Source organism: Platalea leucorodia, assembly GCF_965183815.1.
Source record: "Platalea leucorodia genome assembly, chromosome: Z".
NCBI classification, from domain to species: domain Eukaryota; kingdom Metazoa; phylum Chordata; class Aves; order Pelecaniformes; family Threskiornithidae; genus Platalea; species Platalea leucorodia.
Window position 1 is genome coordinate 80,779,054 of NC_138858.1, and position 18,038 is coordinate 80,797,091.

Sequence of the window (18,038 nt, forward strand, 5' to 3'; positions counted from 1 at the left end):
AATATGTGTTGTGTATTTTACTGCCATCCCTTGTTTTAAAGGTTGCTAATGTTCATAAACAGTTTACCTACCAAAGCTTCAGAACTGGTTTTGAAGTTATTTTGCTAAAATAGTGAGTTGTAAGGTAGCTAATTATTGTTTTAAGTGTTTGGAAATACACAGCATTTTGGCACTAGGAATGAGAATAACTAAATAATGCTCTCAGTTCTGTTGTGAATTTACCATGTAAGCTCAATCAAAGCACTTCACCTTTCTCTCTCAGTTTTCACAGAGTAGCTTGTGTTTGTAGGGGGTAGAAGTTAACAAAGCAAAATAACTTTGTAAAAGAGTAGTCTTGATACAGAATATGCGGTGAACTTTGTAATGCCACTTTGTATTGAAAAAGCTCCTTATAATATTCAGTAAAACTACTAAGGCAAGAACTTTACCGTGAATTAATCTGTCATTGCATTGTAATGCTTACTTTCCTTTCAACTATTTCCATCTTAAACAAGGAATAGATATATTTAGGATCTTGCCTTTCCCTGTTATATCTTGGTCCTCCTGGGCTTATTACTGAAAATTTTGTCTAACCTTTTTTAAAGCTGGAACTGTAGAATAAGCAAACTTGGTGCAACTTAAAAAAAAAAAAAAAAAAAAAAAAAGTAAAGACTGTTTGTGAAGATAAAAATCTCAGGACTGAGCTGTTTGGTATTCATGCTACAGATGATCAACCTGTACTTTAAAGTTAGAACAAACTGTATATCACAATAAAACTGTATGTAACTAGTGTTAGTGCAGTGGTCTACATTCTTTTTCCCTGTGACACATTAAAACATGTAAAATTAAGCAAGGGATTTATTTGACCCCATTTTTCTTGTCTTTATTGTCATCCAATTTTAATTTTGCAGTTTTCCCTGAGCAGAGGAGAGAGGGGAACATTACGTTGCCCAAATGAAACACAGTCTATGATGTGAGGAATTCCTACTGCATGTTCTGTAGTAATGAGAGCATGTTTATCATTATGGATTCCCTTGCTGCAGGTTGTTTATTTGGCTTGAGTAGCAACCATGTTTTCTATTTGAGTACTAACATACTGCATTGTAAGTAGTTACACATTTCTCTGGTGACCCATATCTCTGAGCAATTGGAGGACAATTCAAAATGAAGACAAAGAAGTGGCATTAGAGGAGGACTAGAGGGCTAGCTTAACCCCCTCTACCCTCAAATTTAGTTTGAAATACAACTTCCTGTTGGAGGGCTTCGTCTCTAATGGGAGAGGGAGGAAAATATGATTTTTTTTCTTATTGGATGTGTTCTAAGTGCTGGGAAGGGTGGAATGGGTTGGTGTGAACGTTTATACTCGAGGGAAAAACAGGAACATTGTTTCTAATTCCACTGAAATACAGACATTTTAAAAAGCTCTTTTAGAAAAATGTAAGAAACTATTTGGAATTGTCTTGCTAGTACGGCAAGTGTGCACTAAGCGTGCTGTACCAGCAGGCTGTACCAGCAAAGTGCTGCCGCTGTGGGTGTAGTTCAAGAGCCACTGTTAGCAATTTCTACTGCGGTAGTAGGTAGAACCATCCCCGGCCCCAAATGAGACAAACTTAACCAATAAAACCACAGATTTGTCTGTATGACTGCACCTCTTGCAACATATTAGAGGCTGCTGCTATCTCATTTCTGTAGGTTATTGAGCAGCTTAGATGTTTTAGGTGATACATGAGATGTGTAGAGGTGGTAGATGCTTTAACTCAATCTTGGGGACTGGGCTGTTTTGAAGTTCGACCTTTGATTTTATTTTAATTCAAATTTGTGTATTGTTAGTTGTTTTCAGAGGCAAAGAACAAAACTGATGTAACTGTAGCCGCCTTTGTGGTGAGCTGCAATAAACTGATTTTGGTTTTACATTCTGTCATGTAAATGCATACTTTGGCTCTTGAAGTACTTTTTCACTGTGCTCTGTATGTTCACATAGTAAAAGCCTTATAAAAGGATTTGAAATGTCCATGGTATCAATATGAAATAAATTGATTTTCTTTGACTAGTAAGTGGCTCTATTTTTCTTTTTTCAGTTATAATTGCAGTCAGGTTTGTGAACATGGAGTTCTCTTTTGCTTAGTGCTGTATGGATACTGTGGCAGAGGTGAAGGTGTTAGAGGATTTTTTAATGGAAAATTCATTTTCTACAAACTCAAGTTTTCTTCAGGAATTTATTTTTCTGATTAGACAAACAAAAATTAAGTAGTTTACCTAGGATCAGTTTAATCCTACTGAAAGTGTGACAGTGTATTAAACTTTTCTGGGTTTTTTTAGCAACAGTTTAACAATATGCTGCATTGCCCAGCAGAGCTGTGTTTTTTAGATCTTTCCCCACCAATGCTCTGTTGGGGGAAATGGCATTATACTTTTGGCGGTATAGTATTTGCTTTGACTATATGGCCATTAGAGTGGTGAAGTGCCGTTGAATGCCTCGAGACAGGCTGGCTAGAAACCCTGTTTTATGGGTGAGAATCAGACATGCATTAGGTTATGTACACTACTAGGATTATCAAACTGAATGTCCAGCTGATTCTAAGTAAATTGGTTCAGCAGATTTATATGGCACACTTTAATTTGGAAATACTGACATTTTCTTTTTTAATATTTACCATCTCTAACCAGAAAGTTTTTGTCGTGTGAAAAATGTTCATATTTAACTTTTATGTTGATTAAAGAAAAGGACATGTGTCTCATCAAATGGAAATTGCAGTGTTTGGTCAGACCTCAGCATTTCAAGTTGTCTTTTCTTTGTGTAAAACATGGTTGAGCAAATGAGATCTGTGAAGTGTGGGGGCAATCCCTAGTTGCAATAGGGGAATGAGGGACATTCGTCTTTTGATTTGTTGATACTGTCAATACTTTTGTGACAAAGAGGGAGAGTAGAGCTGAGATCAGCTTGTGGGTAATCTTGATGTGGCAACACTTGTGTTATAAACTCTATTTCCTGTAACAGTTTCTATCTCTTGCTCTATTGACTGTGCTGCCCAGCTTTGTATCATCAGCAAAATTTGTCAACAATCTCCTGCTTTTGTGCTCAGGTTATTAAGGAATATTTTAACTTATACTACTTTACAGACCAGTTTTAGAGGTGCTCAGTTAGTCGACTGTCTCCTGGTCAATAATTCTCCTTTTAGCGTATCCCATTGTTATGTCCCCTTTTTCCAGTTTCTTATGTATTACATTTTTAACATAATCCCCATCTTCTCCAATTTAAATAATAATTATCCATTTGGCGCAGTATCAAATCTTTTACTGAATCCAGATAGATTGAATCTCCTGCATTTCCTTGTCCACTAATTTAGTTGTCTTATCAGAGGATGATATCAGGTTAGTTTGGCATGCTCTTTCTTTGGTAAACCAATGTTATGTTTTATCCCAGTTTCTATATAGCTCTGTATGTTTAATTATTCTTTCCTTCAAAAGTGGTTCTAAACCCTGTATACACTGAAGTCAGACAATGGTTACCTAAGTAGCTTTCCCCCCCCTTTCTTAAATGCAAAGACTTCAGTTGTTATTTTTCATTCAGGTATTATCACTCCAGCATGATTTAGTTATAAAAAAACCTTGCTGCTGGATCTGTACCTTCGTGTGTCTGTTCTTTTAGACTTTTAGACTGGAGGTTGTTCCCATCCCCCTCCTTGACTCTCCTACCAGTGACCAAGATATGTCTTGGTCATCTCTCACAGGATGAATGTACCCTCATCCTCGTTAACCATTATACTGTGCTCCCATCTTCTACCTTAGTGCTCTGAATGTGCATACTGGGCACTGAGACAAAATCTGAAATTAGGCTTGGGGCTGTTCCTTTGTTATTTTTAATTTGAACCTCAGTCTTGCTACATTTTTGCACCACTTTTTTTCCTTGGGTTTTTTCCACTCCTGTCTGGTGAGCCTTTTGCCGTTTTTAAGTGTAAATCCAGCTTGAATTTTGGCAGTTCTCACTTTCTCCTTCTAACTTAGACTTCAAGATGTAGCTTTTTTTGCTTGCCATTCCTCTTTTCTATTCTCTGTAGGGGTTTTTTGCATACACTTGGTATCCTTTCTGAGGTGATTATTCACTCAGTTAAGTCTGCAGCTTTATCCTACAGTGAGTTTTTTTCAGTGGCTCAGGGTGTAAAATTCAGGCATTTTTTGTATCTCTGATTTAAATAAATCTAAGCCTTTTCCAAATTCCAGTCCTTCAGCTTTTTAATTTGGCTGCTTTAACTCAGTATCTCCCTTAATTTCTCAAATATTTTAAAAAAATCTTAACATAGATTTAGAAAGGCTTATCATGGACAGTTTCTCTCAACAGATACTCAGTACAGGAGGATCCATAAAATACCTGTTCTGTGACCATCTGCATATTGCAGGCCAAAATACATTTCTTAGTTTATCACACAAAGTGAAGATCTGTTGTAAAATACCAACAGCCACTTCTTTAATTTGTAAAATTCCTAGCTGATCCTAGAAAGCAGAGCTCACTCTGATCTTCTGTCCAAGGCATTAAAATTTCAATGATCTCTGCCAGTCTGATGGTGGAGGGATTCCCACCTGATCTGCTTTTGGGAGTCTGAGCAAGACACAACAGTGAAATAAGCTTAATATCATGTATGCACCTATCTTTCTGTATTTGTTTGTATTTGTATGTAATTGAAATCTTAGAGTCAGATTTATTTTACATAAGCAGCTATCCCCTAATCATCTTGAAACTTCGTTAATCCACATGAAAATATTTTTTGTTAATTCAGTGACTTTTTGATGAAGAAATCATTCAAGTATTGCATCTAAGAAAAAGTGAGTCTTGCCAATATTAGAAACATCATCTCCTGCAGTTCCTGGCAGTACTAATCTCTCTAACAGTATTTGAGAGATTTCTATCCAAATAAAATCCTGTCATTCCTATTTGTACTCTTACAGACCCTATTTTTATAATTCTTCCCCCAGGTGATTTTTGACCCAAGCTGAGGTGTCTTCATCTGCATTACTTCTATTTCTCTGCAGCATTCGCAGCTGAAATATAAGCACTGAAAGCATTTTCTCTCAAAGGGAGAAACTACTGTAATAGTTTCCTCCAGGTCTTGCACTAGCCATCCATCAGAAGTCTCTGGTTCTTCCTGTGTTGCTAGAGTTCTTGAATCAGTATACCAACACTGTGAATGCTTCCCTTTGACCTCTCCCCATCTCCTGTATAACTCAAATACAGCCCTTCCACTAAGTGTGAACACTAGTTTCAAGGATCATACTTCCTCTCCACTAACGATGTTTCCAGTACTTTTCCTTTTTTTAAAAAAAAAAATTATTTATATTTTACTATTTCTTCACTTACGTTTTTAGTCTCTATTTGGATAACAGACAAATCTTTCACAACACTTTCCTCCCAATTTCTGGTTTTAAAACACTAACTTACTCAACATGACTGTAAACACGAGTGACCCATGCTCAAATGATGTCTTTTTGTTGAGAGAAATCAGTTTTGTGTGAATGCCTACCAATGGTGAAACATCCCCAAACCTTCCAAAGTTAGTTGGAAAGTCCTCTGCCAGTCAACACTATGATATTATGCTTCTGCCTTCCTTCCCTTGAAAAGCCAAATCTTGGAGAATCACAAAATTTCCACTGAACGTTCCATGAAACCTTCCTTTCTTGGAGCATTTTCCTCTGCCTGGTGCAGTTGTCTGTGAGTCATTTCTGTAGAAATGTGGATTTATGGTCTGCCTCAGTATGAGGGACATGCAGTGGAGTTTCCCACGCTTCGTCTCCATCCAGGGCTTGGAAGTTGCTTATCGAGTGACAAGAATAAAAAATATGGTACTGCTGCTGACTCTCTGTCCTGTGTGCTGAACGAGGTGAAGAGTCCTTTGGGGAAAAATTACTGTTTGCTATAAAAAAAAATAATCTATATATCTACACTCATGCTGTGCATAAGCGTGCAAACATTTGTGAAAACATACGCATTGGTATAAAAAGCCAACATGTGCCTTTTTTCTGTAAACTGCATACAGTTCTGTGGAATTCAACACATGAAAGATCCTGCTACTTGGGAGCTGATTCCTACAGCCATAAATTCTTGATCTGCTCACATATTACTTCCAGGCTCGGCAAAGTCAAAGATGCAGAGGTCCTCCTTTACCTGAAACATAGCAGAATAGGGACCTCAGCAGTACTGTTTGAAATATCATGTGGACACCAGGCCTTTATTCTAAAGTTATTCCTTCGGAGAGTGCAGTTGAGTTGCAGAAACCTATAAACAGAAGTTAAAAAAAAAAAAAATCAATTAAATTGTGTCTTTGATTTTGGTGCAGCATAACCATTCATAGCCTCTGCCTTATGAATAAAGTTATCGTATAGGATGTTAAAGATATATTTTAATGCATTTTTAGTTGCTTTTTCTTCCCCTACATCCTTTGTTTTGCACATGACTGAACTTTAATGTTTAGGAAAGCATGCTTTTTGTTGATTCTAGATTGATTCCTTTACATAACCAGAAATAATTTAAGTAGTAAATATCTTGGCATTTCTGTGGGACTCTAGTTGGGGTACATGCGGCAGCATGCAGTACAATAAAAGGTTCTTTCAGCAAACGTTCAGGAAAATACTTTCCAAGAGATCTGCACACGATTAGAATTACTGAGTGCTCTCCTCTTTGGCTTCCTGTTTTGGAATTAAATGCCTTCGGGACACTTGGAATATCTCAGTTTTGAAAAGCAAGAACAATTTAACCAATTAAATACTTCATCCTCTTAGCTGTGATTTCAGTTAGTTGTAAATAGGGACAAATATATGAAATAGTCCCCGAGATACCTTAATCAAATTGAAGGAATAAATTATCTCCAGTAGCCATAGAGTAGCTTTTGAGGGAAATGAGAGCAGCTAAAATGTAGCAAACAGTCAAAGTGACGTTCTGGCTCTTTCTCTGCACACGCATACAATTACTAGCTCTTTTCTTACTTCTTGTATCCTGTGTTTCCGATCCTGTGGGATACTGAGCAAATCACTTTCTGATATGGTCAAGGAGGTTGGGGCTGTGGAGCCTCTCACGCTTTGTGCCCTCTGAATGCAAAAATCACCTGTGGAGGCTGGTACGGCGTGGTGTCGTTCACCGAGGCCCTGGAGGACCCGGGCTCTGCTCCCTGCTCCAGCGAACGTTCAGTGACTCACGCAAAGTGGAACAGGAGGGGCGTCACCTCAAGTGCTTTGTGGCTCGGTGTCTGAAGTGCTCTTCTGAGGGAGGAGAAGTGTGCCTTCGAGTTTCCCCAGGCAGAAGGAGGAACTGCGCAAAATGGGTGAAGGCGGCCTTGAGAGGGAGGAGGCAAACATACCAGCTCTCCTTTTCCTTCTCAAGTTTCCTGCTGCTCCCAAAAAAGACAAAACTAAACATTTTTTGGAACGATTTGCTAATTGCTTGAAGTATTTTACAAAGCTTATTTATAAAGTTTGAAGGAAAATTTAGATATGCTTGTTGAACAGTTGTATACAGAAAAATCTCCTCAGATCCCTCCACCTAGTACTAAGCAATTCAACTACAGGAAGAATTCCCTAAAATAAGATAAATTAATGTATTTAACAGCTCATCCATTATGTGGATTTTGCATCTGTATAAAATGTCTATAGTAGCACTATACATGAGCTTGGCCAAGTGTAGCTATGTACAATGTGTACCATTTCTTGATTTTCTGTAAACCCTGTGCTACAGTGGTGTGATCTGGTCATTGTATTTATGTAGTATTGCCCACCACTACAGATGCTTTCCACCACATACTGCGGTGGAAATATTTGGGTATTCCTAATTCTGTACTGGGCTTTCTTGTCAAATAAAACAGAGTTTGCGTGAAGACAGAGACTGTTAGAAGATTCATTCCAGACAGCAACATTGTAAATAATTCATACAAATTTGCTACTTGGCTTTAAAGAATTGTCAAGCAAATTCCAAATTCTTAGTTTTGGAGTGTAGCTGGCTTCAAGGTGCAGTTGTATTGAGTGGTACAAAACTCTTGGTGGTGTATTGCTATAGCTGAGATCCTTTTCTACTTCTGTATTTTCTTTATTTTTACACAGAAGTGTCCTGACCATATTATTCAGCCATAGGAATATAGTATAGCTATCTTTATTGTTAGATAATGCCTTAACAGACAATTTTTAATTGCAAGAATGTATTGCATTGGGTCTTCTAATTTGAATTTTGTAACTTTTAGCTGCATTTTGTCAAACTACAATTAGTTCTTTGTAAAGCTTGCTAGCAGTTAAATTTGCATTGAGATCTATTATGTACTGCATTCCTGGAAATTAACAGTATCATGTAATAAAGCATGGCAGTTTTCATTTGAGATCACATTAATAAAAGAAGTCATTCAGTACTTTCTTTCCAGCCACTATGAATGTCTCCAATATACATTTGGGCTGGTTGTGATCAATGACATTTGATAACATTATATTTATTAATACTTAGAATATTTTTACAGAGTATTTTGTTTGAAAATGAACTGATGGGGTTTTGACCTGCCCAAATCTGAATTCAGAGCCTTGCATTTCCTGTGTAACAGTGATTAGAGACTAGAAAGTAAGTGCATCTGCATTGCATCATATATTAATACAGTAAACAGTTTTTCAGAGCAAGTGAAAGCTGGACTTATTTGACTTGGTAGGGTCTGGCCTTGTTCCATAAAAAACATGTTTATTATATCTATATGTTTTCAAAAAGAAAACATCACTGAATCCTACTATGCTACTGCTTTTATATAAGTGTAGCAACAAATTCAGATTTTTTTTTTTGAGTATTTACAAGGAAACTCATAATTATTTTGAGTGACAGTTAAAATTTTAAAATTAAGATTATTTTGAGTTTGAAATAGATCATTATATTTTAATTTTCGTTTCCTTTTATCTTAATAAGAGAATAATATATATGCTTTAGCCTTAATGTATAGTTAATTTAATTGGATCTCTCATATTCAAGTAAACCAGTTGTAATTAAGCTACATTGTTTATGATTATTGCTTCTAGTTGTTATGCTTATATAATATAGGCTATGGCCAAGCTTAGATTAGCATCTCAGGTAACTTTTAAGTTGCATCATTTTGACAGATACTAACTTAATTGGGTACTATTTCCTTTTTCAACTAGGCAGCATGCAATTATTACACTTACTGCAGTAAGTCACTGTCCCAGTGACACTGCCTTTCTTTTACGGGGTCCTGGGTGAGCATCAGCACAGGCAAGCCTCCCTGAAGCCCTTGCCTGGCCCCACCGTGGCGGCCAAGCCCGTAGCACAGCAGACAACTCCAGAACTGCACCATCCCTGCCTCCCCTTCAGCCGCTTTTAATTGTAACCTTTAACTTCAGATTTCTTGTTTTTATAATGCCAGATTTTGTGACAATTTGAGCATTTCTGTCTGTAACTTTTTCACTTGAATTACTGCTAAACACTGTCTGTCAGTCTTGGCACCATTTTCATACAGTTTCCCATCTGAGAAATTAATGAGGATTTGAGTTTGTCTTCTATAAAGTAAAGGTTTGTAGGCATTTGCTGTCAGTCTCCCCATTGAATTAAGCATGGCCAAAACTGGGTTGCTGCTGAGATTCTCAAAGCAGAAATAATAATCCTTGTTCTAAAAAAATAAAACTGACCTAAAATACAGCTGAACTGCTACCTTTGTCTTCTAGTGTAGCATTTTTTTTTTCTTTTTGCCTATTATAAAGCATATTATTATGAAGCATAGAGCCCAATCCTGGAAGCACTTCAGTTCAAAAAAGCAATAATCTTGTGAAATAGTGCTTAGCCTTGAAGTAGTAACTTCTCCTAATTTGTACAAATGCAAGATAATGACAAAAATAATGGGAAAATAACTGCAATTTGGTTTATGTTTGTCTGGATAAAATTCAAGGACATAAACCTTTGCTTGCGTGTGAATTTTAATTTTTTTACTCTAATAATTATTGCAAACTAACTGCAACAATGTGTATTTATACCTACTAGATCTGTTTTTCATGAGCCTTGAAAACTCTGTGCACCTCTGTGTGTATGCGTAGCTTGTTCTCATACAGTAGCACTGTTAAGGACTGGCGTGTTTTGCAAGCGTTTTTTATGAAGACCTGTGAATGAAATTCCAAAACTTTCTATTAAACATAGTTTTCTTGTTGTAATCCTAGAGTAGGAAAATTCACAGATCTAAATCACTAAAGGTTATATCCACCAAAGGACATGGATGCACTTGGCAGCTCTGGCCAAAATTTGGTCCAGAAGAAACCTTTCTCACCTGCCCCTTAACCTGAGATGTGCCTGGGGGGCCTGGGAATGCAGTCCCAGGTTGGTCATGCCATGAACTTCCACAGCCCATCTCGCCCTCAGGACTGGATCTAGCACGGCTTCTGAGAACACAAGTGCCAAAATGTGCCCTGCAAAAGATGGCCAGAGGAGATGCTGATTGTCCTGTATTGCCCTGTAGTTTGAGGGAGGTTACGGGTGTCGTGGTTTAACCCCAGCCAGCAACTAAGCACCACGCAGCCGCTCGCTCACTCCCCCCCAGTGGGATGGGGGAGAGAATCAGAAGGGTAAAAGGGAGAAAACTTGTGGGTTGAGATAAGAACAGTTTAATAACTGAAGTAAAATAAATTAGAACAGTTAAATAGGCAAAGCAAAAACCGAGCACGCAAACAAAGCAAAACAAGGAATTCATTCACTTCTTCCCATGGGCAGGCAGGTGTCCAGCCATCTCCAGGAAAGCAGGGCTCTGTCACGCGTAACAGTTACGTGGGAAGACAAACGCCATCATGCCCAATGTCCCCCCTTCCTTCTTCTTCCCCCAGCTTATATACTGAGCATGACGCCATACGGTATGGCATAGCCCTTGGGCCAGTCTGGGTCAGCTGTCCTGGCTGTGCCCCCTCCCAGCTTCTTGTGCACCCGGCAGAGCAGGGGAAGCTGAAAAGTCCTTGACCAGTGCGAGCGCCACTTAGCAACTATTTAGCAACAGCTTAGCACTACTTAGCAAGAACCAAAGCATCAGTGTATCATCGACATTGTTCTCATCCTAAACCCAAAACACAGCCCCATACCGGCTACCAAGAAGAAAAGTAACTCTATCCCAGCTGAAACCAGGACAACGGGCAATCCTGATTTTGGTTCTCTCCTTTGGCAGAGGCGCTGGAAGCTGCTTTGAAAGTGCCTGAGTCATTGGGTGTTAAGGTATTGGGGAAGCTGTTCTGCTTCATGTGGAATAATTAAGTATATGTTGGATGAGATAGAGGAAAGGACTTTGGGCTGACCTTTACCATACTCAAGAAGAGGCTGGAGTTTCTGTCGCTGCAGAGAAACATAGGCAGGGTGGTCTCCATACCTTACCTGTCCTGCATGACTTTTCTTACAGAAAGGTTAGAGGCAAAAAGGAGGAGGTATGGGTACCGCCATCTCTGATTGCTTCGTATCTCACCATACTTAGAAAGAAGGGCTGCTGTAAATGCCTAATTCTGAGGAATAATACTGACAAACAATATTGGTTGAGCTAGTGGAAGTAAATGCAACCGTACAGCTTACAGATGCGGTTACTCTGTTCTTCTGCAAGGTGTATGTCTGTAGCTTTGTGTGCACCCTTCTTTTAAGAATTTTGAATAGTCTAGGTTAGTCCATCATCCCTCAGCAGGTGGGCCATGTCTCTTCCACTCCTTTGGTTACCTTGCCTTGTTTCCTAGCTTTGCTGGGTGTTAACTGTAGTTTCCACCAGAAGAGGTTTCCTAACATACTGTGTCACAGTGCTTCAGCCCTGTTCAGAATGGAGTCTTGTACTTGCTATGTAAAAAAGGAGAAGATGTTTCTTCTGGGGGAGGAGAGAAGCCACCAAATTCTGCATTTTATATGTGACAAGCCAGGAGGAGTGAAGAGTGATTTTGAAAGAATTCCCCGCCTTTATATGGAGGAAAAATTCACAACCGTGTTTTCATGGTCCATTGCTTCTTTTGCTTGAATAGATTTTGCTTTCACCTGTGATAGCAGTTTTAAAGCAATCAAAAGACAAATCTAATTTCCATCCATTAGAAGCGATTGTTAATGCATGAGGGAGTACTGCAGTTTTGTGTGCTGCATCTTTTTGGGTGGAAGTCTTGGTTTTGGTCTTTTGGCCTTGAATGACAAAAGGCTGTGGTGGTTTTTTGTTAGTAACCTGTATTTTTGGGGGGAAAACAGTCATTCTCTTAATGACTGGATGCTTTAACAGTGTCATGGTCAGGGTGCTGACTTGCAGTCAGAAGATTTTCCTTTGGGAAATGGAGTATTTCAGGGATCTGTGTGCCTGTAGGAATCCATTGCCTGTTTACGTTAACTCACCTCTGAGTTTTTCCATTGGTGGCATAGTGGCTTTTCAAGGTAGCTGTATCTTCCAAAAGAAGGGTTTTTGGACATGGTATTTAGTAACATCACTGACTGATTTAAGGGTAGCTTTCTTTCTCTGTTATTGAGGGGCAGTATTTAACCAGGTTTTTCACTTGGCTAACTGAATTTGAAGAAATCTAAGATAGTGGGGAGGATTTTGTAGCTGCATACAGAAAATAAATCCGTAAGGTAACTTTGTTATTCTTCAGAGCTCTTTTGTTATCCTCATATTGCCTCATCTGTCACTAATGACGGCGGCACCGGAAAACATATGGAGATTTTTGCTTTCCCCATGTATACTTCACATAAAAGAGCAATTTATTAATGTATATAAAAATGCTGCAACCGGTGGCAAAGACATTTGTACTCCATTCATCTTATACTTAAATTATTCAGGAAGATGTCCACATTTTTATGCATTTTTACAGGCCATGATACAGTGGGGTAAGTTTGATTAGGGCTTATAAATTTTAGCATAGTATGAATATTTGATGGTGAACAGAAAATACTGACAATCACTTAATGCAAACTGAAATTCTCCTACCACATTAAAATAAAAAAACCCATGTGCTAGGATGGTTTTGAAGTTCTTGGAAGTTTTGGTTTGTTGCGAGTTTTTTTCCTCAGCATGTTTAGTTTTGCAAGGAGACTTTTCTCATTTTCTAGGCCTCTTTGCAGTTTTCAAGTAATACCTCCTTTTGAGACTTGAATCCAGGCACTGGGCATACTGGCAGTTCAGCCTTCACTCGGTCAGCCAAGCTCCCGTCTCCCACCATCCTCCAGCTTACGGGGATGATCCCATCTGGTCGTGGGGGCGTGAGGTGGGCTGCTGCCCGGAGGTCCGACGCTCCTCCTCTCCGACCACAGTTATCTCACTGACCACTGCGACTCCACACTGCGTTTTCAATATGGAAGGGAAAGGGAGGATGGGATCCAGAGATTCAAGACCTGTGTAAGGGTGGGGGATGACTTGAGACTCTGCATGGGAGGGACAAAAACCAGCAGCAAAATGACCTGCAGAGACTAGACCTGTGGGGGCTGCAGGCAAAAAAGTGAGACACAGTCCAAATAAATGTGGAGAACACCCAGGAGGAAGAATAAAGAGTGCAGATACAATCTCACCACGCTGCCGCACCCTCCGCATTAAGCTCTGTTTTAATTCTAGCTGATGAACACTGTCCTGCCATTCAGTTTTCATGTTCAGATCTCCCTATTTGCCAAAGGGAAAGTGTTGAATGGGGAGGGGAGTTGCTCCCTGAAAGCTCTTGTGTTTCACACGGTAGTTCACAGTCATCTGTGAAGAAAGAGAAATGCTGCGCTGGAGAAACACTGATACATTTGTTTTCAGCTTTAGAGGCTGAAATGAAATTAAGGGTAAATGTATTCCAAGCAATGAAATCAGATTTGCTTACTAATCTGGATTGCATCTCCTTTTTTCCCCTCTCACAACGAAACTAGCAGTACCAGTAGCTGTGCCTGCGTCACCTCTTCCTCCCTTTCCTGCTTGCAGCCCAATCCTGCCATGCTCCTGCAGGAGAATTTCCCAGGAGGCTGGCCTGCAGCAGGAGGAAATAGAGGTCAAGACAGCAAGAAAAGAGATGAGGAACATGGGAATTGGGAGAAAGGCAACAGTGACTTGAGATCCAGGAGAAATGTGCCTGCTGTTCTTTAAACCACTTCTCTTAGCTTTTCCCAAAAAAAGGGCGTTAGGGCCTGCTTCTGCATTTCAAAGGGAATTTGGGCTGAGCAAGGACGTCTGGCTCAGCTGGCCTCTGCGGTTGAGGTGGTGAGAGGGAAATGTTTGGTGTCAGCAGAGAAAAATCCCTTTTTTGTCAGGTAATTCTGTCGCCTTCCCAGTTTACGCTGTCTGTCATTTCCCTGGCCCTTCCCTTTCCTTTGGAGCCCTCCCTCCAAAAGTGACCTGCCTTAACCCATACCTACCTGCTGCTCTTCAGTCTGTGGAGCACAGTTACTACTAAAGAGTATCAAAACATGCTATTAACTCTCTCCCGCTGTCAAATTAACTTGTTACCAGGGGTTTTTAACTTGCCTTCTTCATCAGGAGGAATAAAAACAGTACAAATATATTATTTTGCCTTCAGAATGACATTTCTTATCTATTGATTTAAATAATTTATCATTTTAAAAGGAACAAATCAACTTTATTTATTTAGGAGATACTTAAATGTTGAGAACAATTTTATATCAATTAAATTTAGAGATAATTCATTTATGATGGAACTAATATAATTAATCAGTTAGTTGCTGCTTATCTTTTTTCTAATACGTACGTTGCTTTTAAATATCTACTCAATAGTCCATTATGATAGCATGAGAATGATTTTGTGTGAGAGCAATAGAGGAGCAGATGCTTCCTGATGACAGCTTCCCAATTTGTTTAGGAAACAGTCAGTGAGTCCTGGATTCACAGTTTTAACTTGAAGCATGGCAAGCATGCAAGCAAATTTGCAAAGCAGAAACAAAAAATTAAGACATCACGTTACTTCATAGCATTTTAATGATTGCAATTTGGTCAAAACCTCTATGTTTGTTTTGTCTTCACAAGATCTGAGCAAAATTATGAATTTGTTTTGTTATGTGCGTACATGTATGAATGTTTTGCAGCAGTTACAAAATCTTCTGAGGCTAAAGTTGATTTTGATATTGTCCATTACAGTTAACTGAAATTCAGCATTAGCTCAAAAAGATAGAATAACAGTATACATAAAAAAAGGAAAGTAGAACAATTACTTGAAGAAAAAAATTTAAATAGGCTATCATATGACATATATAAAAATAAAATTCTGTGGGGTGGTTTTTTTTTAATAAGTTAAAACTATGTTTTATATTTATGGCTTTATCAGTAGTTGGTTAAAGAGTGAAAAACAAATCTCTTCTTTTGGGCTGATATAAAACTCTCTGAGGCTCCATGGCTTTATTCAGTCATGCATAGATTTTCAGATGTTCCAAAGATCGCCTAAAATGACTGTACTCATTTTATTCATCTCATCAGCAAAGTTCATCTCATCAGCTAGAAAGATACCATCAAAACTCTTAGGCTCCAAAATGTACTTCCCCTGCATAAATACTGTGCGTTGTACTTACAGAGACTCTAAAGTACAGGATTACACATCAATGCTGTATCTTTTTATGTAAGAAGTTTTGAAACTGCTGTTTACTGAAAGGAAAGGGTGTTAGAGGTAGCCCTAAGAAGGATTCAGCTATCTGCCTTTGTATGCATATCACAAATACAATGCGCCCACTTGTCACTAGAAACAGCAGAAAAAGAGATCTGAGTATCAGAAACTTATTTGGAAGAAGTGTAGAAACTTTGTAGTAGACCAAAGTCCATCTTGTTACAGAGCAGAAGAATGTCAGTTTCAAAGCTTCTTTGAGCTTTGCATTCAGCTGAATGCTTGATTTCAGAAACTGCTTAAACTATCAGTCAAAAAAATCCAGGATAATGCAAAATAAATATGTTCAAAAATATTCTGCTGTCTAGAAGAGTAAAGCCTTAAAGCTGCCTTCTTCCCTTCTCTGCTGCCTCTGCTGCCATCAGACTATGTACATCTTCTGGGAAGGCCACTTCTGGATAAAATCACCTTTCTCTGGAAGTAATAGGATGTTTTGGGAAGTACATCACCATCTAATATCTGTCTGGTAATGGCAGAAATTCTCAAGATTTCTCAGTGGCCATCTAAAGGAACAATGAAATTAGAAAGTCTCTCCTTTGCTTTCCTTTTCCTAATCCAGAAAATGAAGATAGAAGTTGCTTACCAGCTGAAATCCATGCTAACCCAGTAAATTGAATTCTTAATGATGAAGTTGTTCCTAGCTTAATTTATGACTTTCTGAGATAGTAAGTAGGGTTTTTATAAAGCATGTTTTTCCTAAGAGTATACAGATTTCAGTATTTCTTTTTTGAGTGTGTATTAACTTACTTCTTTTCCTAAGTATTTGGAGGTAATACAGAATATGGCTTCTTTATCATTCAGTCTAAAATCATTACAAATTAGATACCAGTATTTCTGTGAAGGTATACAGTCATTTTACCCTTATATACAGAAAGCAGAATAGGGAAGTATGTGTATACATACAGCTTTTTTCTAGAACAACAGTATTTAATACATGAACAGGTGGTCTTGCCATGAACAGGTACTCTTGCCATTTCCAGGAGAAATACTTTTTTAGGGCAAGGTAAGCTAGTGACTAAGCAATAGGCAAGGGCATAATAGCTGATGAAACATTAATGTCTGTAAAGCAGTATGATTTTGATTCCAGGAGGTTGATCCGAAAGGCTTTTGTAAATTTTAATGTAGGTTCAGTTCTGAATATGGACTCTTTCCCACCCCTACAAACTTGAAAGCAAATCTGCAGTTGTTCTTTGTTTTCTTTTACCACATGCTGCTGCTGTTCTTTCTGTTACGATTCACATGAAAACATTGAAAATGGATCCATTTTAAAGAAAGTTCAGCTTACTATAGAGAAGAAATTTCTATTTTCCTTGAGAGATTTTTTTTTAATCTGTATTTCACAGCCGATCAGAGGGTATGATATATGAGGAGGAGAAGAACTTGCCTTCTTAGTCTGCTACACATTTACATGGGAACTGGGCATAGCATACCTAACTTTACGTGGCTGTGAAGTCAGATACAGTAATCATCATTGTCCCTTCTGACATGTTGTCTTTAGTATCCTTTCACATACATTTTTTAAAACTAAGTTAACACAGAAAGCACTTTCTTTAATGTTCCCTTTAAATGCTTTAGATACCTATTTCCTGATAAGCTAGAATCAACTATTCCTACAGCTGTCTAGAATTTCCCAGAAACCTTCTGTTCTGTGAGCATCTGTGGTTTTCTCATTTAATGTCCAAAAATGTCTTTACAGTACCTTGTAGTGTAGCTTCACAAGGTCTGGGCTCTCCATTCGTGATCTTCTATCCATATGCCTTAGCAGCATCTGGTTGTCTAATACACTAAATTTGTCTAATACTCTAAATACACTTTTTTAAACAGTCATTAATGTTCCAGCTTATCAGTTCTTATATCTCTTCATAGATTGATTCATGGCTGAGTTGAGTAAAGGATATGAGATAAAAATGCAAAATAGCTTTAAATTTCTTGTGTGTTAAACCAATGTGGTGTTCAAAGGATGCTGGTTCTTATTTTCGGTTCAATCTTTTTCTATTTTGCTTGGACAGAGACAGTACTCACAGTTGCTTGGCAATAGTCAAGTTGTGAAATGCACACCCAACCTGTGGGGCATTATGGTTGCTTTGTTCATGCATGTAAATTTGGGGGTTTGAAAACCTAAGAAGTCCACACCCATAGTGTCTTCTTGGAAAGTTTGTTCTAACATTTAATCTTAATGGCATTATTAATTTAATGGTTCCATTTCCAGAGATGTTGAGTATCGACAATTTTTAGAAAAGTGAAAACAACTGGGTGCTTAGCACTGTTTGAATATTAATTTGAAATGTTAGGAAATTTGTGCTGCAACTGGGGTATATCTCAATGCAATATGTTCCATCTCTTCTGATTTATTTCAAATCTACAACAAACTTTACTTACTTTACACCTGAAATATACATTAACAGGAAAAAATTGTCTCAGTTTTAGAAGTATTATTAGCAAAAACAACCTCTGGCGAAAAGCCTTTAAATAAAGTA

General features: G+C 38.3%; 1 protein-coding gene across 1 annotated transcript in view; it reads left to right on the forward strand.

Moving 5' to 3' along the window:
- The window catches only part of ATG10 (autophagy related 10), an 85,173-nt gene that overhangs the window by 33,477 nt on the left and 33,658 nt on the right, over window positions 1-18,038 (forward strand). The gene's annotated exons all lie outside the window — the stretch shown is intronic.